Genomic DNA, 26,039 nt, shown 5'->3' on the forward strand with positions numbered 1-26,039 from the left:
TGTAGCTCAGCAGGTGTTCTTAGAGTTTCTAAGGTGTGAGTCCCGATGACTGACACTGAAGCACCTGTGTCGATTAGAAAGTGCACGAGGGTGTCGTTGATATCTACACAAGCTTGTGGAAGGCTACGGTTAGATATCTTCGAAACGGTTCCAATGGCGTAGATGTTCTCGTCAGAGTCAGAGTCACGTGACAGATGAAGTATGGGCTTGTGGGCTGACTGACAGACTTTTCTGAAATGGCCTTTTCTGCCACAAGCTCTGCAGGAGGACTACTTGGCAGGACAGTTTGCTTGTCCTCCCTCATGGGGCCAACTGCCACCACAGTGGAAGCACTGAGGAGATGAGTCTTGACAGTGTTGTGCTCGGAGTTCTGGCTTCCGCCGAGGTGATGAAGTGTTTCTTGGTGTATAGCCTGCACAGTCTTGGCGAGGTTCTTTATCGAGATTGTGGACAGCGGCATCAGTTGATGTCTCCATGGCTGTTGTTGAGCGTTCGACATCTTCGAGGAGCCGAGCTTGTTTCAGAAGCGATGCAAGGTCGAGGTCCTGTCTCAAAGCTGTCCGTCTCAGACGCGATGATGTTGTCGCAAATATGATTTGATTCTTGATTTCGAGATCGGGGTTAGCAAATCCGCAATTCCGAGCAAGAAGCCGAAGTCGGATTGAAAATTGACTCATGGACTCGCCATCGAGTTGCTTCGCCTGTCGAAATTGAAAGATTTCAAATGTACTGTTCATGTGTGGGTTGAAGTAGGCGTCGAGCTTGTCTTTAAGATTCTTATACGTGCTCACGGTTGTAGTGGTGCCTGATGAGGAATCAGCCACGACAGTCGCTGGCGTTTGGCCGGATGTTAAGTTACTCGGCAAGTCAGGGAGAGTCTCGGAGATTTCGTGAATTCGCTCCCCCGCATAGTGAAGTAGAAGGGCGCGTTTGCGTGCGTCATCTTTCACGTCAAAAGCAATGATAAAGTTTTCGAATCTGGTTACCCACCGTCGCCATTCGGAGCCGATGTTAGCGGCGTCGGTGGCGTCCAAGTCGAACATGAGCAGAGGAGCCGGGATCAACGCCATTGTTGGTGGGAATGTAGGCCTAGCTTCGGAGCCGACACAGTCTGGTAGATCACTGGCTGGCTGTGAGTTCGTGCAAGGGAGTTACCTGTCAGAACTGTAGCCGGAGACAGTCTGAAGCATCCTCGTCGCCATTGTAGAGTTGCAGTCGCGGTGCATAAGCGGTGTGCTACTACTGCGTGTAGAATGAACGAGGGGCAGCCATTTCCATTCCCTGGATTTATTCTTCCTCTTTCTCCTTTTCCCCGCTGCTATATGTGTTGCACGCGCACACATAAAATCCACATCACTACAGAAGGCTACACAGTTCACCGGCATGATTGCGGTGCACGTAGTAATCTAGAACGGGCGTCGTCAGTACGATGACTCGCGTTCTCCTTGTTCGCAACATCAAAACTTGAGTCTCGATGGTCTCCAAGGCGCGCAAAGGCGAGAAAAGCAAGATGGCGGATTGTTTAGAACTAGATACTCTCGAACCCAGGCGCGTAAAATACTCCGCGCAAGCGCACCGCGTATTTCTACAAAAGGTCCATTGGCGACGAGAAACTAAGCCTAAAAGGCGACGTCAGTTAGAGAACAAAGAAACCCCCCCGGCGGCAGAAGCAGCCACAGCGGCGGCACAGCAGCGGCAGTATGACAACCAACGGCATCGGAGAATACCAGCTCGGAACAGGGAGCGCATGGGAAGAGTATGTCGAAAGGTTGGAGATGTACTCAGGGCCGGCCTTAGAGCAGCAAGCGCCCTGGGCAAACTGCGGCCGTGCGCCCCCCCATTCCCCCTATTTTCGCACCCAACAGCACGTTGTAAGCAAACATGCCAGTGGGACCCCGCGCGAATGGTCGCGATTTTGTCGTTGTCAGTAGAGAACCACATCCTAAAAACAAACAACGTTTGCGAGTATTGAGAGTTTTGTCGGCACCGTGATCAAATGGTTCAAAATACATTTATTTCTCAGATTAACCAAATTTCAGCTGTGGGTATCCCATAGAAATTTTCTGAATGAAAGAGAAAACAAAAGCAGAAGTTAATTACAGCAACCGTCCGAGCCTTCAACTTGCGACATATCCAGGCCAGTATAAACGGCTCTGATCCAGGCTAGACGCTATCCTGTTTTCAATGGACGAAATTGCCAGTGACGATAACCAGTCATCTCCCATGGTTGATCTTAGGCATGTCTTAATAAGCCTTAATTTTGAGAAACTCCTCTCAGTGGTGTACACTGAATTAAAATTAACTGTTGGGCTAGTTGGTTACGCATCTTAATTACAAAAGCGTTTTGTAATTAAGGTGGCCACTGACACTGGCAAAGCGAGGAGGATCCTCATTGACACCGACGTATAAGGGAAGTTGTCACGTAGATGGTTGTGCAGAATGAACTAGAGGATGTCCTGGGGACCACTGCATCCAGTGGGCAGCAGGCTGCATGAGTTGATCAGCTCTTCGCAGAGATCTGTACCGTCGATGTCTGCACTTTCTAGGTGTCTCAGTGCATGGTCAAGCCCTTGGTACAGTTTCGGAAGTTCTGCTTTGTCGGGAAGTCGGGTGAGGTCCTAAAGGGACCTCCAGAGGCCCACGTGCTGCTGCATCTGCGTGAAGCGTTCTTGAAAATATATCTTTACGGTGCCAATCATCTAGTAGAAGAACTCTTGCATGAATTTTGTCTCGATATCATCAACCTCGTATTGACACTCATAACTGAATTGGCGCTTTTTACGCCGCAGTCGAGAGGCAGGTTTCATTACTCTATCAACACCCATACTCTCGGCGAGACCGTTCGCAGTTGCCAGTGCAGTTTCGTACCCGACTTCGCGATAATTGTCGATGAAATCACTGTATGCTTTCAGCAGCTGGGTGGTTGCTACGAAAGGTCCGTGAACTGCCCTGCAAGAGTTCGAGCTTCATGGCGGACGCCAGGGTCTGCCTGCGGTGATTCGGCCACTCCTGTGCAACGTTATAAATTTAGCGATTTTTAGCGGTTTTCGGGATTCTTGCGGCGTGTTTCTGAATTTTGAGTTGGCAAGACTAATCGGCATTGCGAATCCGGAGTTGTCCCTGGTCGCTCACACACACAAAACGAAGAGCTGCGGATCCAAAAGTTCTTTGCACATATTATTTTCAGTCGGGTTGAAGCCTCTGGGCACAAAGGCTCACCAGATGCCGAGGAGGCATTGGTTCATTTAGCCTACTTCTAGAGATTCCAGAGGGAGCGTTGCCGAAAGCGCAGCTCGAATGCCGGGAGAAATCGGTTTCAATTTACCCCCGGTCAGACCTCCTGAGCGAAGGCATGCTTCAGCTCAGGATAACTTGGCAAAAGGGCGAAGCTTACATTTTCTGCGAGTCAATCAGAGCCTCTGAGCGAAGCACGTGATAACTAAGAGCAAATATCCGTTCCAAGAGTATTCTGTCACGTGACACGTGATGTAATTGACCCTCAAAAATGAGGGCCAATTACGGTCCTCATTCTTTTATATTTTATAGTGGATTTAACCTGCTATAGCGTCAGGAGGTGCAGGTAGAGAGAAACAGTTTATTTCCTCTTTTTTAGCTCTCACTTAGAAATCGATTATTTTGTCACGTGACTCGCTCCGACACACTGATTTGCTCGCCGATGAGCTTGGCGCCACCATTTGGTAAGTATCGCTAAGGGAGCGGCATGCTGACTCCATCGCGTTTTGCAAGCCAGGTTTTGCTCCGCTCGTAATTTGAGGGCTGTGTGGAGCTGATCGCTTGCCAAGTCGTTCATGAATCATTCCATGACGCTTTGAATCTCACGGAGGAGAGGTTCTCTATAGTAAAACATATCCGCAGGTGGCTGTGAGTCGATGGACGAGAGTTATAACAATAGCCTATACTTGGTTTAAGCCTCAGCTTAGGTCCGTGCGTGGCCATTGTATTGAGCCGAAGGTCCAATCAAAGAGCGCAAAAAGTGCAACGTCATGGCGTTCTCCGCTCTTGATAGGACAAGCCGGCGGAGGAGCACGATCTGAAAGACCGCGAACACCACTGGTCCTTTCAACTGCGGAGAGCACGCCATGACGGTGTGCCTTTTTTGCCGTTAGATTGGCCCTTCGGTTCGTAACATCGGCCACGCTTGGACCTAAGGGGAAACAAAGTATAGTCGCTGGTTTTGCGGCCGAAATGCCAAAGAGCGAGCGCCATCAACTTTTTCTACATGTTAGGGAAGGAGGGGGGGGGGGGGGCGCCCTCAGCGATCCGATCGTTTTTTGTTTTTGTTTTTATCCCCTCGTGATATGAGTCCTGCATGACCTGGCGGCCCTATCGGCGCCCCCCTATGAATGGCGCCCTGTGCGGCTGCACAGGTCGCCCACCCCAAAGGCCGGCACTGGATGTACTGCGTGTGTCACAAGCTGGCTAGCGAAGAACAAAAGCGCGCGGTTTTACTCAGTTGCTGCGGCGCCGAAACGTACTCGCTCATAGTTACGCTGGTAAAGCCTAGTCGTCCGACGACAGTGAACTATGCAGACATTGTGGCAGCAGTGAAGTCGCACATGCACCCGCGGCCTTCCGAGCTCTACGCAAGATTCAAGTTTCACAAACGGAACCAAGCGGCGGGGAAAGCATCGCTGACTACGTGACAGCTCTCCGCAAGCTAGCGGGCGACTGTGAGTTCGGGGACAAACAGTTGCCGCTCGATGTCATGCTCCGTGATCGTTTTGTGTGTGGAATTCGCAGCGAGGCGATACAACAGAGGCTGCTCGCCGAACACAAGTTGACGTTCGACGCGGCGTATGACTTGGCGCTCACGGCGGAAGCCGCAGCCAGGCAGCTCAACGAGGATCGAAAGACGGTCGCGGACGGGGACGCCAGCGTGCATGCAACCGCAGAGAAGAGCTCGCCTCGCGAAAAGAAAGAGAGTTGCTACCGTTGTAACGGTAAGCATCTTCCAACTTCATGCAAGTTCAAGACCTCGACATGTTATAAGTGTCAGAAGCTAGGGCACATCGCGGCAGCGTGTCGTTCGAAGAAACAGGCGGTGAGGCCAGCGACGGGAAGCAAGCGTGGAAACGCAAAACAGGTGCACGAAGTGGATGAGTTATTCTCCATCTGCGAGCTAACCGAGGTACCAAAGAAGTACATGGTCGAGGTTTCCATTGCAAATGAGCAAGTCACCATGGAAGTGGACTCTGGTGCATCCTGTTCGATAGTCAGCGAAGACGCGTTCAGGAAAATTGAAGCAAGCTCAAGAAAAAAGATTCCTATCGTGGAACCGAGCACCAAGCTGGTCACATGGTCCAGTGAAACGCTGCCGACCCTCGGTAAAGCGATGGTGGACGTCATGTTCAGAGATCACGTTGCAACATTACCGTTGCTAGTGGTCGGAAGGCAAGGCAACAGTTTGTTGGGCAGGAACTGGTTTCCAGCGTTGGGGATTGGAGTGCAAGGCATCCAACAGCTGAGTAGCTCCGAAGAGGACCTAACGGAAGCTTTTCAGGAGATTTTCGGCAGCGACTTGCCAGGATTCACAGGAGCGCCCCTTCACATTGAACTGAAAGACACCGCTGAGCCGAAGTTCCTCAAGTGTCGTCCAGTGCCATTTGCCCTTCGTGAAGACGTCAACAACGAGCTGGACCGCCTCCAAAAGCAAGGTATCTTGGAGCCTACCCAGTATGCCAGCTGGGCGACGCCACTGGTAGTGGTAAGAAAAAAAGAGGGGTCCCTTAGACTGTGTGGGGATTATCGAAGTACGGTGAACAAGGCAGTGAAAAGCAATGTTTACCCTCTACCGACCACCACCGAAGTGTTTGCGGCAATAGGCACCAGCTGCATCTTCACGAAACTCGACCTCACGCAGGCCTACCAGCAGCTGACGCTGGACGATGAGTCTGCAGAGCTCCTCACGATCAACACCTTGAAAGGACTGTACGGAGTCCGACGACTGCCTTTCGGTGTTTCGGCAGCGCCGGGACTGTTTCAGCGTATCATCGACAGTCTGATCTCTGGAATCCCTGGTGTTGTGGCGTACCTGGATGATATCATCATCTCGGGAAAACGAAACAAGAGCACAACGAGCGTGTGGAGGCTGTGTTGCGACGGTTACAAGACGCCAGACTGAGGGTCAACAAGGACAAGTGCCAGTTTGGCAAGACAAGCATAGAGTACCTTGGACACAAGATCGATGCTTCGGGGATTTACCCAAGGGCCAGCAAGGTTGCAGCAATCCACAGCGCTCCAGCTCCAGCTAACAAAAAAGAACTACAGGCCTTCTTGGGCATGGTGAACTTCTACAGTCGATTCCTGGAAGGGAAGGCAGAGGTTGCAGAGATTTTGCATCGCCTGCTAGACGACGGACGTAAGTGGACCTGGACAAGGGAACACCAGAACACTTTTGAGATCCTCAAGAAACTCCTGACTTCCGAGTCACTTCTGGTGAAGTACGACACCAGTCGTCCTCTGGTGCTATGCTGTGACGCGTCACCAGTGGGGGTCGGAGCAGTGTTGGCACACCAAGACGACGACGGGAATGAGCTTCCTATCGCATATGCCTCACGTACTCTTGGCAAGAGCGAGCGGAATTATGCACAAATCGACCGAGAAGGTCTTGCCGTTGTCTACGGGGTTAGACACTTTCACCGGTATCTGGCAGGAAGAAGTTTTACGATCATAACAGATCATATGCCGCTACTGGGATTGTTTGGCACAGACAAGCGCATGCCTGAGGTACTTTCACCTCGAATGCTACGGTGGACACTCCTGTTGAGTGCCTATAACTACCAGATCAAGTACCGGAAGGGTCAACACAACTCTAACGCGGATGGTCTAAGCCCGCTGCCGCTGCCTGGAGATGTTGACGAACCAGCACCACCCGGTGACATCCTGTTGCTTGAAGCCGTTCAGTACCCCCCACTTCTGGCTACTGACCTTGCGGCCTTGACCGGAAAGGACACCGTGCTCTCAAGGGTGAAGCAGTGGGTGCTCAGCGGATGGCCCGATGACAGTTCTGGTCGAGATTTCGCACCATTCAAAGTGAGGCAAACAGAATTGTCAGTGCATCGAGACTGTTTGTTATGGGGTAACCGTGTCGTGATCCCCAAGGCGGCAAGGAGCCAAGTCCTACAGCTCTTGCACGCAAATCATCCTGGAATGACGGCGATGAAGGCAATGGCTCGTAGCCTAATCTGGTGACCGAAACTCGATGAAGAGATAGAGGAGTTTGTGCGCTACTGCGACAAGTGCCAAACCAACCGTCAGAGCGACCCCAATGCACCAGTACACTTCTGGATTAAACCAGAGCAGCCCTGGAGCAGGTTGCACGTCGACTTCGCAGGTCCAGTTAAGGGCGAGGTCTTCTTGGTGATCGTCGATGCATATTCCAACTGGGTGGAAGTAGAGATCATACCATCGATGATTTCTATTGCCGTAATCAGGAGCCTGCGCAAGTGTTTTGCAACACATGGGTTGCCGGACGTCATTGTGTCTGATAATGGAACTGCATTCACCAGCCAAGAGATGCAAGACTTCCTCAGGCTCAATGCTGTCCGCTTTGTGTACACAGCTCCATACCACCCTGCAAGTAATGGCAGGGCAGAGCGGATGGTGAGGGAGGTGAAGGCGACACTCAAGAAGCAGTCGGAAGGAGATACCCAGTGCAGATTCTTGCGATTTCTGTTTAAACAGCACACCACCCCCCACTCAGTGACCGGCAAGACACCAGCTGAGCTCATGATGGGACGGAAGTTGCGTTTGCCACTGGACAGGCTTCATCCGGATCGCATTAGAGAACCGGAGAGCAGACCTAAAGGTGAAGAAGTTCCAACTAGGGGATGCGGTCTACATGAGAAGTTTCATCCCTGGCCCGCGATGGAAAGCAGCAAAGGTGGTTGCCATAATGGGCCCAGTCTCGTACAGAGTGCAGCAGGAGAACGGCGAGACTCATCAACGCCACCGTGACCAGCTGCGCAAGGCTTGGCTAGACGTGAGCGTCAACCCAACGAGCCGGGACAATGCTGTTCAGCTGCCACCCATCACCTGTCGTCAAGAGCCAAGAAAACAAGTGTCTTCACCAAATGCAGAGGTCCATGACCAGCCGACAAGTCCTCCTCCTCGAAGGTCATCAAGACTGCGTCGACCAGTCTCCAGGTTGGGACCTTATGTGTATTAACTAACGAGACTGTGCTCCTTACTAAGGGCTCATTCACACTGGAAGCAGATCCGCGTTCGCAAAGCGGTTGCGAACGCGGTTGTATAAGGATTCAGTACAATTGCACGCGTACACGATGACATCAAATGCGCGTGCAATTGCACTGGATCTTTATACAACCGCTTTCGCAACCGCTTCGCGAACGCGGATCCGCTTCCAGTGTGAATGGGGGGTAAGAGGGGAGGGATGTAATGTAGTGACAAGTTTCACTGTTTTAGCTATGTTTAGCGGACTTCCTGTTTTGGTTGTCAACCTTGTTATCTGTTTGTTACCGGTTCAGCAAAGTAAAACCTACCAGTCGTAACCAAGACCGCGATGTGTTCGGCTGAAGTCATTACACTCTTAATCTCGTGAAGGGCACTTTCCATGGCATTGTGCTTCACCTCTAGGCATGTCATTCGGGCTTCGTTGAACTTCATCCAATCGACGTCTCCAGGGAAGTTCCCGGGGGAAACCATCGTATGCTTCATAGATGATGGGGTTTCCTCTTGGGTGCGTCCAAAGACCATCGGTGGCGTACCTGTGGCAAACCTGAAAGGTGCACTCCATGCGTTTCCTTGGAGGGGAGGCCATGATTCCTCCGTTTTAATTGCATTCCCTGAGGAGCGTCGGTTAGGAGGAAGCCTCCTGGTCGGTTTCCTTCTAAGTGGAATCTGCCGCTTTGGGCAATCATTACTTGTAGCGATGTGTGGGCCACCGCAGTTGTTACACTTAGGCTCGAGTTCACAGTCATCGATGTCCCCATGTGTGTGTCTACATTTGTCGCACCTCTTGTTGGTGCTGGGGCACACGTCCGACTTATGCCCGAGCTTGTGGCATGTAAAACATACCGAAGGCCGGGGCCTGTACTCTGCCACACTGAGCACTTCGCAAAGAAAACGGACTTTCTTCGGGATAACTTTTCCTTCAAAGGTGACAAGAATTGTCTTTCGGATTTACTAATGGGCCTGGCTGCGATTATATCGTGAGTGTGGCAGTCTAGCCCCTCCATGAGCGATTCAGATGTCTCATTCACATCTTTTCCATGGAGATAGATCACCCCTCGTACTTCATTGCTTGAAATTGCCATATAGGGTGTGACCTCATTGCTTTTTTGGCCCTTTTCGATTTGGGCGATGCTCAATATTTTGCTCTTGATTAGCGGGTTTTTGGTAGTTATGGCTATTGTGTTAGACTTTTCGTTCATGTGAACCGAGTAGCCATCTTTGTTTCGAATTCGTGTTTTCTCTATCGCTGAATATATGTCTCTTCCTGTAAAAGTATGTACGCTCTGCTTGCATGTTGGTTTGAGCACAATGGTTTGAGTTGGGGGTTTCCCTTTGGCTGACTTACTTGGTTGAGATTGATTCATCTTGATATCGTGACCTTTGTTCGGATATTTCACTCCTTGCCATGCTCCCTCATTACTCTCGGAGGTTGGTGTTGTCGTATGCACTGGCCTAACCGGAGTTGTGCCGCTCTCTGTCAGCATCTCATCTTCCGGTAGGTCACGTTGGGAACGCTGCAATGTTTGCATCAGTATGTCGTTTTTTTAATTAAATTACAAATAGCGCTAGGACGAGGACAGACGAAGAAGTGGACAGGACAGGCGCTATTACAAATTACTAAATTACAAATAGCGCCTGTCCTGTCCACATCTTCGCCTGTCCTCGTCCTAGCGCTATTTGTAATTTAATTATGTATAACCATGCTAGCCCGCCAGAATATTTTAATGTCGTTTTCATTTTTCTTTTCCATGTACGCTTCAAAAGCGCTCTTGTTTTTGAGGAAGGCCTCAATCTCTGTCTTGTTCGTGAGGTATTCCTCTATCCCCTGCCGGTTGTTCTTGAATGCCAGGTATAGCTGGGCCTCATGCTGTGGGACTATCGTGAAGGTGGTGGCAGCCTGTCTTGCTATTATTGGGTGGGTGGAGTTTCCCGCACCGCTGCTTCCGGTCGGGTAAGGGCTCGTTGTTGTCATGGCGCGGTTCTTCAATCCTACTCGGAGAGTGCCTGCTGGGGTCTTCAGAACTGTCCCCGAAAAAGCTTGGGGATCCTTATCTGGGCCGGCTTGGTGACCAGGGGTGCTATGTTGCGCTTTTTGCACTCCCAGGAGACTTGGAAGAGGGAAGTGACGTCAACGACACAGCAAACGCAGATTGGATGTTGACAGAAGAAAACGAAATCAACACCCAATCTGCGTTTGCTGTGTCGTTGACGTCACTTCCCTCTCCTTAGTCTCCTGGGAGTGCAAAAAGCGCAACATAGCTCCCGGGTGTTCCATTTTCCGCGTCCTCCAGGCTGCTCAGGTTCGGGACGAACACCGCTGACGCGGGCAAGAATCTTTCGCTTGGGCTTGTTAGGCATAAAGAACCGAGGCGAGAAAAACACGTCTGCACTCATCAGAGGCGGAAGAGAAAGTCCTTTGTTCTTAATGAGTGAGTCAGTCAGTAAAACGTTTATTATTTGGCCGAAAAAAAGAAAGAGAAAGGATAGAATGCAGCGGTGGCCGGACGCCTGGCTGCTAGGCCGTGAGGGAAGTCAGATATGCGCTTGCAGTCCCGCCTCGAACAAGAAGTCGGGGATGGTCCGCAGCACACGCTTACGTGCACCCTCTGTTCCTGGAGGGTGCGTCCAGCTTTCGAGCTGAATGATTTCGAGTGGCCGGTGGCGGGATCGTATTGCTGCCAGGTCCGGGCAGGACCAGGCAAGGTGGGCGAAGGTAGCCCGGGCTCCGAGTTTGCAGCGCTGGCACAAGCCCGAGGACTTGTTTTGGCTCCATGTTGCTATTCGTGCTGGATCGACCGTTGTGTCCGTTCTGATGCGCAGAAGGAGGCCTCTCGCTCGACGACCCAACCCCGACGGAAGAGGGTCCGGGTCCTCGGGCAGAAGTTCCTCGAGCCGAATGCGACATTCGTTTCTGATGAGAGTGCGGTGCTCGTCCGGGTCCAGTTCCGCGTGATCGTTGAGGGTGGTGGACTGGCGGTTGTAGGTTCGGAGACAAGAAGCGCGATCACGCTGCGTCGCGTATCCGTGTTCTGATTGATGTGAGTGACTAGTCTCCTCACCCGAGAGGAAGAGTGCGGCACGGGCGATTCGATGAGCCTCTTCATTTCCAGGAATCCCGGCGTGGCCAGGTACCCATTCGATCTTGACGTGAACTCCCTGGCCACGAAGTTGCGAAGCGAGGTTTTTAATTTTTCGCACTAGCTTGGAAGGGCTGGTTCTAGCCTTGCATTCTTTGATTGCTTCCTCTGAATCTGAAAAGATGCGAAGGTTCGCAGGGAGGGCGGACGTCGAGGAGGACATAGCTTCCTGGGCTGATGTTAAAGCCAGGCAAATGGCGTGGAGTTCTCCGTGTTTGGTCGAGGAGGAGGGAGGGATGACATCGTGGTATGCAGCCTTGCTCATGGGGAAGAACGCCGCAATTGTCTTCCTTGGTTGTGGACCTTCGAGACAGGCGACGTCAGTGTATACGGCAGCGAAAAGGCGGGGTCCCAGCTGTTGACCGTTTTTATGTGTGCGCGACCTCGACGGGCGAGCTGTTCAGCATCACCCTTTCGGGGCAGTGGGCGGGTGGTGGTTATGTCAGCCAGATCTTCCCATGGAGGGAGTGTGGCTGGATAGCGCGGAAGTTTGGTGGTCGTCTTGTCCAAAAGGGACAAAATGCCTCGGCCTGAGGGGGTGAGTTGTAGTCGCTTTTCGTGAGCGCTCATTCTCGTCTCGACGACATCCCGAAGGTCGTTTATTCCAGATGTTGCTCTCAGAGTGCTGAGGGGGGTGAAGCGTGGAAGTCCGGTGATTACGCACCGAGCACGGTTGTTGAGAGTTTCTAATTTGGTCCAATGTGCCTTAGAGAGCCAAAAATGACGTGCTCCATAGCAAACTCGCGACGCCACGAGTGCTTTGTACAGTCGTTTGGTGACGGTATCGAAAGCACCCCCTCCAGAGCTGCAAATTCGGCGGATGACGTTGAGTGCCTTGTTACAAGTTTCTATTGTCTCTTCAAGCCAGGAATCGGCAGCAGGGTCCTCTCGAATTTCTATGCCGAGCACTCACACAGAAGGGGGGGCGGGGGGGGGGGGGGGCTAATGCGTCGTCTGGCCAAGACGAGATGAAGTCGCTCCGCTACTTGAGCATCACGATACTTTTTGGACGTGACACAGACATAAGTGGTCTTCTCGGTGGAGGCACGAAGTCCCACCCGGAAAAGATGTGCCTCGACGACGTCCAGTGCACGTTGTAGTACCTTTTCCTGTTTTTCTAAGCTGCAGGTGTGAGAAGCCCAGATCGTCAGGTCGTCGGCATATAGGGTGCAGCCGATATCGGAAATCTCGGCTAAGGCGTGTGGCAGGGCGGCCATCACGATATTAAAAAGTGTCGGGGATAGAACGGAGCCTTGAGGCACTCCGAGCCGATTCGGTTTGGGCTGGGTTTGTTCTGCTTCTCGGCCAGTGGCTACTGAAAACGTGCGGTTGGCCAAAAAGCTACGAATAAAATTGAGTCCTCGGCCAGAGATGCCAAGACTGACCGCAGCTGTCATGATGGAGGAGTGCGGGACGGAGTCGAAAGCTCGACTGACATCTACGGCGACGAAGGTGCAGGCGTGATTCTGCCGTCGACCTTTGGTGCGGATGATATGGTGGGAAATGAGAGCCATTTCCCACCATTTTCCACCGCGTACCTAGGCCGGTCCGAAAGCCGGTCTGTGCAGGGTGAAATGCGTTGCTGTTTTCGAGGTACCAATCTAGTCTGGTGAGAACCATTCGCTCCATGGCCTTGCACACGCAGGAAGTGAGCGAGATTGGGCGGAAGTTTTTAATGGTGTTGCGGGCCTTGTTCCCCTTGGGGATGGGCACGACGATCGAGTGCTTCCATGCTGGGGGGTGCTCTCCAGATACCCAGATTGCGTTAATCCAGTCAAGGAGCTGCAAGCGGGTCTCGTCAGGGAGGTTCCGAAGCGTGGCAGGGGTGACGTTGTCCGGCCCGGGTGCGGATCGCGTCTTGCTTTTGTGAATCGCCCAATTTAATTCCTGTTGCGTACCTAGCAACCAAGCTGTCGCCCACACAAACCGGGCAGCGCGAGCCATGCCCTCGAGCAAGGGCATGCGCGATCGAGGCAGCGAGCCACTGGGAACTGATCTGGGCGCCATACCGGTCCTGCCCGTTCCGTAGCAATAAAGAACGTGATGAACATAACAATTGGCGACGAGGAAACGGCACTAACTCTACGACGGTAAAGCCAGGGAAGCATGGCGACTCACGGCTCCGTGGAGGAATTCTCCGGCAAAGGATGGTCGTCTTGGGCAGAGCGACTGGATTTCTATTTCCAAGCCAACGGTATCGCCGACGGCGGCAAGAAGCGCGCTATCTTGCTGACGCTATGTGGACCGAACACATTCGAAGCCGTCAAGGCATTAGTGGCACCGGGGACACCGAGCGACCACTCATTCGAAGAAATCGTAAGTCTGCTGCGTGCCCACTACGATCCCCGCCCGTCGGAGCTGTTCAGTCGCTGCAAGTTTCAGCGCCGGGACCAACTGCCGCACGAAACAGTAGCCGCCTACGTAGCAGCGTTAAAAGCTCTCGCGGTAGATTGCAACTTCGGCACGTTACCGGCCCAGCCTCCTAGGGTTCCAGCGTCGGAATCCACAGGGGTGAGTGCGACTGCAACTCCTACCGTTCGGCCCGATCTGAGATCAACGATGCTACCCATCGACGTAATGCTACGTGATCGTTTTGTCTGCGGACTGCAAGACGACAATCTGCAACAAAGATTGTTTGCCGAACAAGACGTCACGTTCATCAAGGCATTCGATATCGCTGTGCGGGCGGAAAACGCGAAAGACTATCAAAAGAAAATCAAAGCTGACTTCAGCGAAGTCAACAAGACCGCGCGCGCACAGACAGCTCCACCAGAGCAGCGCACACCCTGTTACCGCTGCGAAGAACTCCACAATCCCGAAACGTGCGAGTCACGCACCTCGAGGTGCAGGTTTTGCAAGAAAGTCGGTCACGTTGAAAAAGCCTGCTTCAAGAAGAAAAACAGCAACAGCTTATCGAAGGCAACTAGACGATTGCACGTTTTTGACTCCTCAGAAGAGCCACGAGATGTCGCGATTACGGAAGAGAGCATTTTGCATGACCTAAATGCAATGACAGGGGTGAGGAGAGCACCCCAGAAACATATAGTATCGTTGGATGTACAAGGCGTGCCACTGCTATTCGAGGTGGATTCAGGGGCAGCCTATTATATCATCAATGAAGACACGTATCGGGAATCATGGCCCCGTGATCTGCCACCGCTTCACCCCGCCAGCATCGCGCTGCGAACATGGTCAGGAGAAGGGTTGCAGCCGCTGGGGACAATTAATGTCAGCGTGCGCTTCAAGCAGCGCAGTGAAAAACTTCCTCTATTGATAATGAGCAACCCAGGATGCAACCTCCTTGGTCGTAATTGGTTCGCCCCACTAGGCATTAGCCTCAGCGGCATTCACCAAGTACTTCACGAACAGAGCCTGGTAGTCATACTTGAACGTCACTCAGCAGTGTTTGATGGCAACCTAAATGGCTTCAAGGGACCAGCGGTTACACTAGAGTTGCACGAAGGAGCACAACCTAAGTTCCTAAAATCACGAACGGTGCCATTCGCACTCCGGCCAGCCGTTGAAGCTGAACTACAACGTCTGACGGACCAGGAGGTGATTGAGCCCGCTCAACATTCGGAATGGGCCACTCCGGTCGTCGTCGTGCGCAAAAAAGACGGTAGTATTCGACTCTGTGGCGATTACCGCAGCACTGTGAATGCTGTAGCCCAAGCAGCATCTTACCCGTTGCCGACTGTCACAGAGGTCTTGGCGAAACTACGTGGCGGAAGAATTTTTTCAACAATAGACCTGACACAAGCATATCAACAGCTCAAGGTCACTGACGATACAGCCGAGACTCTGACTATTAACACAGTCAAGGGGCTTTACGGTGTCAACCGACTGCCCTTCGGTGTTTCCGCCGCTCCAGCAATATTTCAAAGGTGCCTGGACACGACTCTTGCGGGGATATCAGGTATCAGTGCATACCTGGATGATATCATCGTCGCTGGGTCCACACAGGAGGAGCACAATCATCGACTAGACATCGTTCTCTCAAGACTTGAAAATATTGGTCTTCGTGCCAACAGAAAAAAATGTTTCTTTGGAGTCCCGGAAGTAACCTTCCTCGGTTTCAAGATCAACTCAGCAGGCATCCATCCAACGGATGACAAGTTGAAGGCGATTCGTGATCTGCCAGGAGCGACTTCAAAGACGACGCTCCAGTCTTTTCTCGGGATGCTCGCCTTCTATGACAGGTTTCTGGAAAACCGAGCAACAGTAGCGAAAAACCTGTATACCCTTCTATAGAAGAACAGGCCGTGGAGCTGGGAGGCTCCTCACAAGACAGCATTCAGAAAGCTCAAGGAACTCATCTTGCAGCGGACCACCTTGGTCCATTATGATGAGTCTAGACCTCTTCAACTCTCCTGTGATGCCTCACCGTACGGTGTTGGTGCCGTTTTGGCACAGCTTGATAGCGCAGGGCGAGAAGCTCCAATAGCGTTTGCCTCAAGGACTTTGGGAGACGCTGAGAGGAACTACTCGCAGCTGGATGAGGAGGGCCTCGCCATTATATACCGGGCAATCCATTTTCATCAGTACATTGCCGGACGACACATAATCATCGCCACGGATCATCAGCCACTCCTCGGCATCCTGGGACCACAGAAGCCAGTACCTCAAGTGCTGTCTCCACGCATGATGCGATGGTGTGTCAAGCTAACTGCCTACGACTATGAGCTAGTGTATCGGCCGGGAAGGAGACACCAGAACGCCGACGCGTTAAGTCGCCTTCCCTTACATGATAGGGAGGACGAACCTTGCCCGCCCGGAGACGTGTTGATGATCGAGGCGCTGCCGGTCTCGCCGCTCACGGCGAAAAGAATCGCAAAAATGACACTTCAAGACCCCACCTTGTCTCATATCTTCAAGGCGTTGCAACAAGGAACGCTTGACCGCCTCAGGGGTGAAGAGTTTGCTCCCTACAAGAAGAAAGTGACAGAGCTGTCCACTCAACGAGGATGCGTTATTTGGGGCTCGAGGGTGGTCATTCCCACACAGGCACGTACCGAAGCAATGGATTTGCTCCATGCTGGACGCAAGGGCATCGTTTCGATGAAGACGTCAGCCAGGAGCTACTTATGGTGGCCAGCTATCGATAGGGACATTGAACATGCAGTCGAAGCATGCCGAATCTGCCAGGAATCCAGGCGTATTCCGATGAGAGCCGCTCTGCCAAACTGGGAACATGCATCTCAACCATGGCACACCATACACCTTGATTTTGCCGGCCCGATGGAAGGACACATGTTCCTCGTAGTTGTGGACTCACGCACAAAATGGCTGGAGGTGAGAGCGATGACCTCAGCCACGTCCACAGCTGTTATTAGAGAACTACGTGCTATCTTCGCGACATTCGGATTGCCACGGAAGGTGGTGTCGGACAATGGGAGCGTGTTTGTGTCAAGGGAGGTACTCGATTTCTACCAACGAAACAGTGTGGAGCCTGTGACAAGCGCACCATATCATCCGGCTACCAACGGCCAGGCGGAGCGGATGGTCTTTGAATTGAAGCAAGCACTTCAAAAAGACAAAGTCGGCAGCTTGTTAGTGAGACTGGCAAGATTCCTCTACAAGCAGCACACCACTGTCACATCCTCCACCGGGAAAACACCCGCGTTGCTAATGTTCGGCCGTGAACTGGCATCAAACATAAGCCGAGTTACACCAGAACCAGAAACATGCAACAAAAGAGAAGGCGAGGAAGGAAGAGAGGTGATGACCCCTTCACGCCGCTTTGTTGAAGGGCAACCTGTGTTTGCTATCAATTTTTGCGGAAAACCGAGGTGGCTAGAAGGAACACTGCTCAAGCAGCTCGGTCTTCGATCTTGGCATCTCCAAACGCCGTTTGGAGAAATCCGCAGACACGTCGACCACATTCGAAGACGACTATCTGGAGTTACGCCTCCAACATCAAGGCCCCATGGTCTCTTGGCAAGAGGCTTATGCGAAACGATGCCGCCAGCACCGTGGTTCACAGCAGCAGCAGCTGAGGCCAGTCCTGCCACTCCGACTGTTGCTGCGTAGGAGCCGCCTGCAAGACTACCGGTACAGCATCCAACCGTTGCTGCTGAAGAGCTGCCTCCGTTTCTACCAGTACAGTCTCCAGAAGGAGCTGCACCGGATGTTCCCGTCCAAGTTGATCGGCGCACCAGTTCTCGGGCTAGGCGCCCACCTTCAAGATATGGACACTCCATCTAAGGGGGAAGATGTGTTGCGTACCTAGCAACCAAGCTGTCGCCCACACAAACCGGGCAGCGCGAGCCATGCCCTCGAGCAAGGGCATGCGCGAGGCAGCGAGCCACTGGGAACTGATCTGGGCGCCATACCGTTCCTGCCCGTTCCGTAGCAATAAAGAACGTGATGAACATAACAATTCCCCAAGGGAAAACGGCCGGTTCATACCGTGGTTGGGCACAACGATTTCGGGGGAGTAGACGGGGTCTTTTAATACGGGCTGAGTGGCTGGCTGTGGGAAGAACGCGTCTCCGGCCAAATTCGCAAGTTCAGGTCCCGTCAGGCCCAGCTGGAGGGCGAGAGTTTGGGATGCCGTCTTGCTTTTCTTTTTGCCCATGAGAGCTCGACTTGTGGCCCAAAGCTGCCTAATTGACGTTCTCTCGGATAGCGACGAACTGTAATCGAGCCATCGGGTCGTTTCAAGGCGTTTCGCGTATTCCTTGGCCACGACGGTGGCTCGGGTGACGGCTTGTCGAGCCGCAGGGGTTTTCCGGCCTCTGCGATAACGTTGAAGTAGTTGAAGGCGTTTTGCCCAGAGGCAAGCCAGCTGAAGATCGGGTGTGGGAGTGTCCTCGTCCGTGTTGACGGAAAGAGTGGCAGTTTTTAGTGCGTTCTGGATTGAGGATGTAAAGTCGATTTCTTCAGAGTTTGGTCTGTTGACCAGCTTTCGGCGAAATCGATCCCAGTGAGTAATGTGAACCTTGCGTTTGGCACCGAGTGTGTGGCAGGGCTTTCGGGTGGGGGAAAATCGTATTTCGATTGGAAAGTGGTCGCTGCCCCGGGTATCGGGCAGACATTTCCAGACGTGATGTTGGTAGAAGACGTTGGAGGTTCACGTAAGATCGGGAGGTGTCCCCATGGCCTACGCAGGCTGCCATGCGGGTCTTAGTCCCGGCCACGTTCACGAGATTGAGATTACACATCGTCATTCTTTCCATTAGCTGCTCCGCCTCTTTTGTTTGTCGTGTATATCCCCAGGCTGGATGATGCAGGTTGAAATCGCCTCCATACAACTTCTGTTCTTGGGGGTAGGTTTGATGAATGTAAGAGATCCAATCGTGATCGATTGCCCGCTTTGCCCCAGGACGAAGATATGCCGAGACGAAGATCACATTATTGTTCTTAATGGTCGTGGTACGAACCGCGACTATTTCTTGACTGTCGTTGCAGTGTTGGGCGAGATCAATTTGATGTTGCGGCCAGTCGGTACGAACGTACACTAGCGCGTAGCCTGGTTTCACGCAAAGGGTAGAACGAGGGCCACTTAGATGTTTTGGAATAGAGGGGCACGCATAGGAGGTAAAGCCTCGAATTTTAATGGCAACAGAATTGGCCTCTTGGATTAGAAGTACGTCAGGGCGTTGATCAGGACGTTCGAGGAATCGGGTGCGGAGCTCCGCCGCACGTTGACCGAGTCCGCGGCAATTCCATTGAAGGATCCTGATCATTTGGCGACGGGCTGGGGGAGATTAATGACGGACCGGATTTGGTTGAAAAAACTTTGGTGTTGCTGCTGTTGCTGCTATTGCTGCTGTTGTAACCGTTTGTTAAACTCTTGCTCGGCAAGGAGGGCCGCGTCCATACGAGCGTTCAGAGCTGTCCAAACTCTTTCAATTTCGTCTTTCAGAGCCCTGAACATATTGCGGATTTCTTGCATGTCGGTGACTCTTGAATCCCAAGGTAATTTAGGATTTGTTTGATCGAGACGAGGCTGGGTTGCCCACGTGTTGTGTGCTGCAATGGTTCTTTCCAGGCTCTGCGAAGAAGGGAGCTGCGGGTATTCAAAAAGAGATGTAGGTGGGGGCCGTTTATCCTGTTTCAGTAGCTGTTGATGTTGTTTGTGCTGTTCCTTATACCTTTGTACTTCTTCGCGCATTTTTTTGTTGGTTTGTAGCCAGGTAAAGCATAGACGGTCTGTGCCCAGGTGGCCCGTCTTTGTGCACCCCTGGCAATAGGGTGCCTCAGACGGACAATTAGGGCCTTGGCCAGACGTGGCTGAAGTAGAGTGGGTTGTGCCGCAACGCGGGCAAACGGCTGGGTAAGGACATATGTCCTGCTTGTGTCTGAGGCGGTGACATTTGCCGCAGGCAACCGCTTTTGGCTTGTGTGGGTAAACTCTCATGAAGCGTCGTCCATATAATACGGAGCGCGGGAGCTTCAGGCCGTCGAATGTGAGGACGGCCGTGTTAGATTTCCCTAATCGTCGTGCAGAGACTAGGCGTATTTTGTCACTTTCAAGGTTCGAGTTTAGTGTCTCGTCTTTCGGGTCTTCTTCCAGTGGGAATATGTCGTAAATGACCCCCTTCGTGTATGTGGCGCCGTAGGTCCGGAAGACCTGGGCAGAGACTTGCTGGGAGTTGAGGGAAAAATGAGTAGCTTGCTCCACGGTTTCCGCCACGTTCTTGCAGTTCGTACGAAGCGAGATTATGTTACTCTTCTCGATCAGGTGTAGTGTAAAGCCCTTTGAGATTGGAGTGAGCTGCATTTGGAGCAGATGTAAGACTGGTTTGATAGATGTTTGGGAGTGCGTAGGACGTATTTTGTACTCGAACTCCCAGCGATTGGGTTGCTTTGCTCTCGCCCGCGGGTTGCCCCCGGTGTTGAGGGAGTCAGGGGGAACTAAACATTCCTTCCGCCTTCTTTTCTTTTTGTACGTAACCGTGTGCCAGTCTTCGCCGTTTGTGTCTGGGTCGAGTTGCACCGGCTCTGCGTCATCTGGTGTGGACTTATCTGTGGGGTATGCCTCCATAGAGGTGTCTAGCACTGTTGCCTGGACGAGCGGCACATTTGCTGTCGTTTTGTCGTGCCCGCCAGGGAGGGTGGTCACTCTCTTCTGAGTCTTGCGTTTTTTGTCTAACGATTGTTCGGTCAGACGTTTTGATGGTGTCTCTTTTAGACGAACTTGAATGTAAAATCGTTCTCCAATAGCGGATTGGAGGGCTTGGATTTGCAGATCTTGAGGTAGATCCGCGAGGGCGTTACGCACGAGCTGCGAGGTTTGATTTAGTTGTTCTGTCGAGGGGGGAGAACCACCTCCAAACTTGATGTTGCCCACCTGAAAGCCCGGCGGGCCAGTGAAGTTTAGGGTGGTGATTTCGGGCTGCTTGCTGGGCAGAGCCGGGGTCGCCACGGGGGCGACTATGGGGGTGAGGTGAGCCTGGGTGGTCTCCATGTCCTCCGTTGAGGGCACGGAACCAGAAATGTTGTTCGGATGTAGCATTTTGAACGAAGCTGAGCGGAGCGCTGCGAGGACACGTCTTCCTCAGCGAACCATCATCTTTTGTTCTTAATAGACCCTTCCCGAAATTCAGTGCCATCTGGCGGCTATAATGGCAGTTTAACTTTTGCCGTACTAATGGCGGCAATGAACATGTAGTCTGCCATATTTTATCGGGCGCCGTCACTTTGGCAAGTCAACGGCAAACGACAGTGTGTGCTTCACTGTACATTTCCTTCTCGATCTCTTTCAGTGACGCTAGAAACAAAGATGCAACCAGTCAGAACGAAGCGTCAACCCAAGTACACGGCTTGATCAAGTTCTACAAATCAAGGGGCTTTGGAGCAGCTTGATGCTATCAAGAGATTGACTGGGCCCGAGCTGGAAATGAACGCTTACGGAGATCTTGCTTTCAATTCCTGCTTCGTATCGTGCTAACGTCACAAATGTATGCAAGCTAAGGAGCATTTTCAACTTCTTCCTTCATCAGCAAAGAGAAGGCCGCCATTAGTACGGCACATATGCCATTTTTCAGATGATGATAGTGATCGAGGTGGCCAGACTGAATTTCGGAAAGGGTCTATTGAGTCAAAAAGAAAAACGGAACATCGAGACAATTTTGCACTGTTTTCATTTATTCCTTTCTTCGATCATTTTTTTACATATAACGGTTTTTCCTAGTCCTGTAATGGCCAGTCTTGGCGTGTTGGTCTGTATCTTGCCTCCTTGTCAACTATGGAAGAAAAAGCGCGCGCTTAAAAGAGAAAGAGAGAAAGAGGAGAGACATTACGGGAGGCAGGAGAAATAGTTAGAAATTAAATGCCACCATGATTGGTGCAGTGTCTTCCGTAGTAGAATCTAGCCATAAATCTGGCTTGGTCTGGCAACTGTAACCCTCTCCAAGATGGCTACCAACTAACGAATAAACGCAAGTACGTTGTTGTTTCAATCCAAGGGAATCCTTCCCTTTTTCTGCACCACCAACATTACAAGGGCGACGAGGATGCGTTAGAACAACGCAAGAACCGCCCAGCAGCGATTTTGAACCGCACGGATCCCTCCACACCCAACAACGGACATCTTGTTTGACGGGATGGAGCACAGCACGCTCCCCACGTTTTCCTTCTTCAACGCGCGTGCCACTGACGCTAATAACGTCGGTACCGAGTGGTTGAAGTGGGTAAGACGTTTCGAGAACTTCGTGGTGGCCTGCGGAATCACAAGCGACGCCTGTAAGACCGCTTTGCTGCTACACTACATCGGGGAGGAAGTTCATGACATCTACTGCGCGCTTCCCGAACCTCCTGCGACTGCACCTGCGGCAACATGCGTCAGGTGTCTCAAGCACCACTGGCGAAAGCCCGCTCTACACCGCAGCACGCAAAAAACTGGACGCCCACTTCTTTCCAAGGGTCAATACAACCTTCGAGGTCTACCGTTTCCGGCAAGCCAAGCAAGTAGAAGGAGAGTCCCTTAACTCATTTTACGCCAAACTACGACAGCTTGCGCGACACTGCGCCTTCGCCGATCCAGACACGGAAATCAAAAATCAGATCCTGCTGGCTACAACATCTTCACGCCTTCGCCGCTATGCCATACAGCATGACCTCGATTTGGAGGGAATCCTCAAACAGGGCAGGTTATTTGAGGAAGTGGAGCACAACTTCACCTTGATGGAACAAGGAAGCCAGCAGCAGCCCAGCGAGAACACAGTGGCGGCGATAGCAGCGAAAGCCAAGCCGTCTTCGCTCCACCTACCGCCCAAGCGCCACCAGAAAACCTCATCACAGCCTCGTGATAATTCACGTCGTCAGCACCCGGATGCAATATGCTACAACTCTGGAGAATCGTGGCCGCACGACGGTGGTCGATCCAGCTGCCCAGCCAGAGGCAAGTCCTGCAGGTCATGCCAGAAGGTTGGCCACTTCTGCAAAGTATGTCGGTCGGCTCCAGTCACCGTCCGTGCTATATGCAAGAACGCTGGCTCGGACAGCGACGAGTACACTTTCGCAACTGACACTTCACGCGACATCTCGAGTTCACCGCGAGTGATCGTGGAGGTTAACGGCACTCCAGTATAATTCAACCTCGATGCAGGAGCTACTGTGTCAACCGTGGGATCAAGCGACCTGACGAAACTCGGGCTCCGCCACAGCTTGGAGCAAACAGGTGTAAAACGTTTCGCATACGGTGCAACGTCCCCACTGCCAGTGCTTGGCAAACTGTCCGTGACCATGAAATACAAAGCTCAAGAAGGCACAGAAGAAATCTTCGTTATCAACGGTGACCATCCAGCCCTTCTGAGTTTTTCTGCAGCCTCACGTCTGGGTTTAGTCCAGATCACCTAGAACGTCGAAGACACCCTGACGGAAAACAATATTCAGCAACAGTACCCCCAGCTTTTCAAGGGAGTTGGATGCCTTCGAGACCAACAGGTGCACCTGCATCTTGATGACAGTGTGCCACCAGTCGCACAACCACACCGTCGCATCCCTTTTTCCATGAGGAAACCACTAGAGACAGAGCTGAGTAGACTACTAGCGCTCGACATCATTGAGAAGATAGAAGGGCCAACACCGTAGGTGTCTTCGGTTGTTCTAGTGCCCAAGCCACACGACCAGGAAGCTTTGCGGATGTGCGTAGACATGCGATGCGCCAACAAGGCGATCTGCCGCGAGCGGCACGTCACGCCAACAGTTGACAACATCCTCACAGCACTCAATGGTGCAACGGTGTTCTCCAAACTCGACCTGAAGGAGGGGTACCACCAGCTTGAGTTGCACAAAGACTCCCGGCCAATCACAACTTTCTCGACACACGCCGGACTCTTCAGGTACAAACGTCTGAATTTTGGTATCAACTCAGTAGCAGAAGTATATTAAGACACCATACGACAAGTCCTCGGCAGCATTCCCAACGTGCTTAACGTCAGTGGTGATATCCTGGTTTGCGGCACGACCAATGAAGACCACGACAAAGCCCTTGAGGCAACGTTGGAACGTCTCAGCAAGGGTGTGCTTATGCTAAATCCCAAGAAGTGTAGCCTATTTCAAGAGCAGCTCACTTTTTTGGACACGTCTTCTCGAGTGCTGGAGTAAAACCAGATCTGATGAAGGTGTCGGCTCTCCAGAACGCTGCCTCACCCACAAATGCCAATGAAGTCCGGAGTTTCCTAGGAATGTTCAACTACTGCGGACGTTTCATTCCCAACCTTGCAAACCTGACTCAACCGTTGCGCCAGCTGACCATCAAAGGAACTCCATGGACTTGGACCAGCGTTGAGCAAAGATCATTTGACGAGCTCAAAGGCATGCTCTCGAACTCTACTACTCTAGCCTATTTCGAACCCGAGAAGAGTACAGATCTCATCGTTGATGCTGCACCACATGGTCTAGGTGCAATTCTCGCCCAGTACTCTGCAGCTGGAACTAGGGTAGTTGCCTACGGAAGCCGAGCCTTGACGGCTGTGGAAACGCGGTACAATTAGATAGAACGAGAAATGTTGGCTGTGGTCTGGGGCATCGAGCACTTCCAGATCTACTTGTTCGGCACCAACTTTCGAGTGCTCACCGACCACAAACCGCTCGTCAACATCCTGTCTAACCCACGTTCTTCTCCGTCAGCGAGGATCGAACGTCTGGCACTTCGACTTCAACGATACAGCTTCGACGTCGCACACACCGATGGGTCAACTAATCCCAGTGATTACTTGTCTCGACATCCACCACAGACCCCACCAGAAAAGAAAGAAAAGCTTCGCACCCTTGTAAAAATGTCAGAAGACTACGTGGCCTGCATGATACAGCACAGCTTACCATGCGCACTGACCTTGGAAAATCTCTTAAAGGAAACCAAGGCAGACCCCCAGATGACCAAGGTGACCAAAGCCTTGCAACTGCCGCAACTCGACAAAAATGCCTGGAAGGATGAACTTCTCCGTCCATTTTCCCGAGTAAGGAGTGAACTCAGCGTGGTCCAAAGAAGGACTGATCCTGTGAAGGACGCGGATCATGATACCTACCAACCTACAGCATAAGGCAGTCTACCTTGCACACAAGGGGCACCAAGGAATCGTCAAAACTAAACAACTGCTGCGAAGCAAAGTCTGGTTCCCTGGGATAGACAAGCTCGTGGACAGTATTGTGAAGAGCTGCATTGCCTGCCAGGCGGCAACACCTGAGCACCACCGCGATCCACTGCCTGCGTCCAAACTACCGGAGTGTCCTTGGACTGAGTTGTCTCTAGACTTCGCTGGACCATTTCCTGATGGCAAGTATGCCATGGTCCTCATCGAAGACCACTCAAAATACCCAGTAGTAAACATTCTGCGAACACTTGCCGCACCAGTTGTCATCAGCAAACAACGTACCATTTTCGCCCAGTTCGGCATTCCAACGGTGCTGAAGACTGACAATGGTCCTCCATTTCACAGCGGAGACTTCTCAAGATTCGCTGAAGAATTCGGGTTCAAACACCACCGTGTCACGCCACTTTGGCCCGAGGCAAACGGTGAGGTAGAGAGATTTATGAGAACGCTCAACAAGCTAGTCTTGACAAGCAGAATCGGAGGCAAGGACTGGACGGACGAGTCACAATCCTTCTTGCTAGCCTACTGCTCCACCCTACATGGCTCTACAGGAACTTCACCGGTTGAGCTCCTCTTCAAACGCACAGTGCGCAACCTACTTCCGGTAATCCCCGACCCAGACAACAGTAGCCCTACTCACATCAAGGCACAAAGAAACGACGAATCCAGGAAAAGATACAACAAAGAATTGGCTCGCATTTGTAGATGTTTGAAGCCTCTCATTAACAAGGGCTGACAAAGTCGGAGTTTTTTATATTTGAGAGCGTGATGCCAGCAGTTCAAAGGATCAGCCACCGCGTTAGGGCACTTCTGATATAGCCGTTAGTTTGCACGGCTCGGAGGCAAGGTATGCTGTCAGGCCCATGGAGCATGCATACACTTACACAAATGAACTCGTTTCACATAGCAACGAGGGTGTCTCACGATTCGTGCACTGTTGCCGCGAAGCTGTAGCAGGTAGTGTAAAATAATGTACACCGCACGTTCACACATAAATCTTCAAATATACACACACGAATACACGCTGATCAGCTGATCGGAAGCGATGTCTTGAAATTCTTACCTCTTAGTCACAGGTCTCCGAAATGGCACGCACACGCAAGGGAGCGAAATTGTCACACACGCAAAGTACACACGAGAGGAA

At 52.0% G+C, this 26,039-nt stretch overlaps 2 pseudogenes; one reads left to right on the plus strand and one right to left on the minus strand.

Moving 5' to 3' along the window:
* Window positions 1–21,901: 21,901 nt before the first annotated feature.
* LOC120842683 lies at window positions 21,902–22,889 on the plus strand (annotated as a pseudogene).
* A 1,702-nt stretch (window positions 22,890–24,591) lies between these two features.
* LOC115311385 lies at window positions 24,592–25,268 on the minus strand (annotated as a pseudogene).
* Window positions 25,269–26,039: the final 771 nt, after the last annotated feature.

The sequence above is a fragment of the Ixodes scapularis genome, unplaced genomic scaffold (assembly GCF_016920785.2).
Source record: "Ixodes scapularis isolate PalLabHiFi unplaced genomic scaffold, ASM1692078v2 PGA_scaffold0__279_contigs__length_252992795, whole genome shotgun sequence".
Classification (NCBI taxonomy): domain Eukaryota; kingdom Metazoa; phylum Arthropoda; class Arachnida; order Ixodida; family Ixodidae; genus Ixodes; species Ixodes scapularis.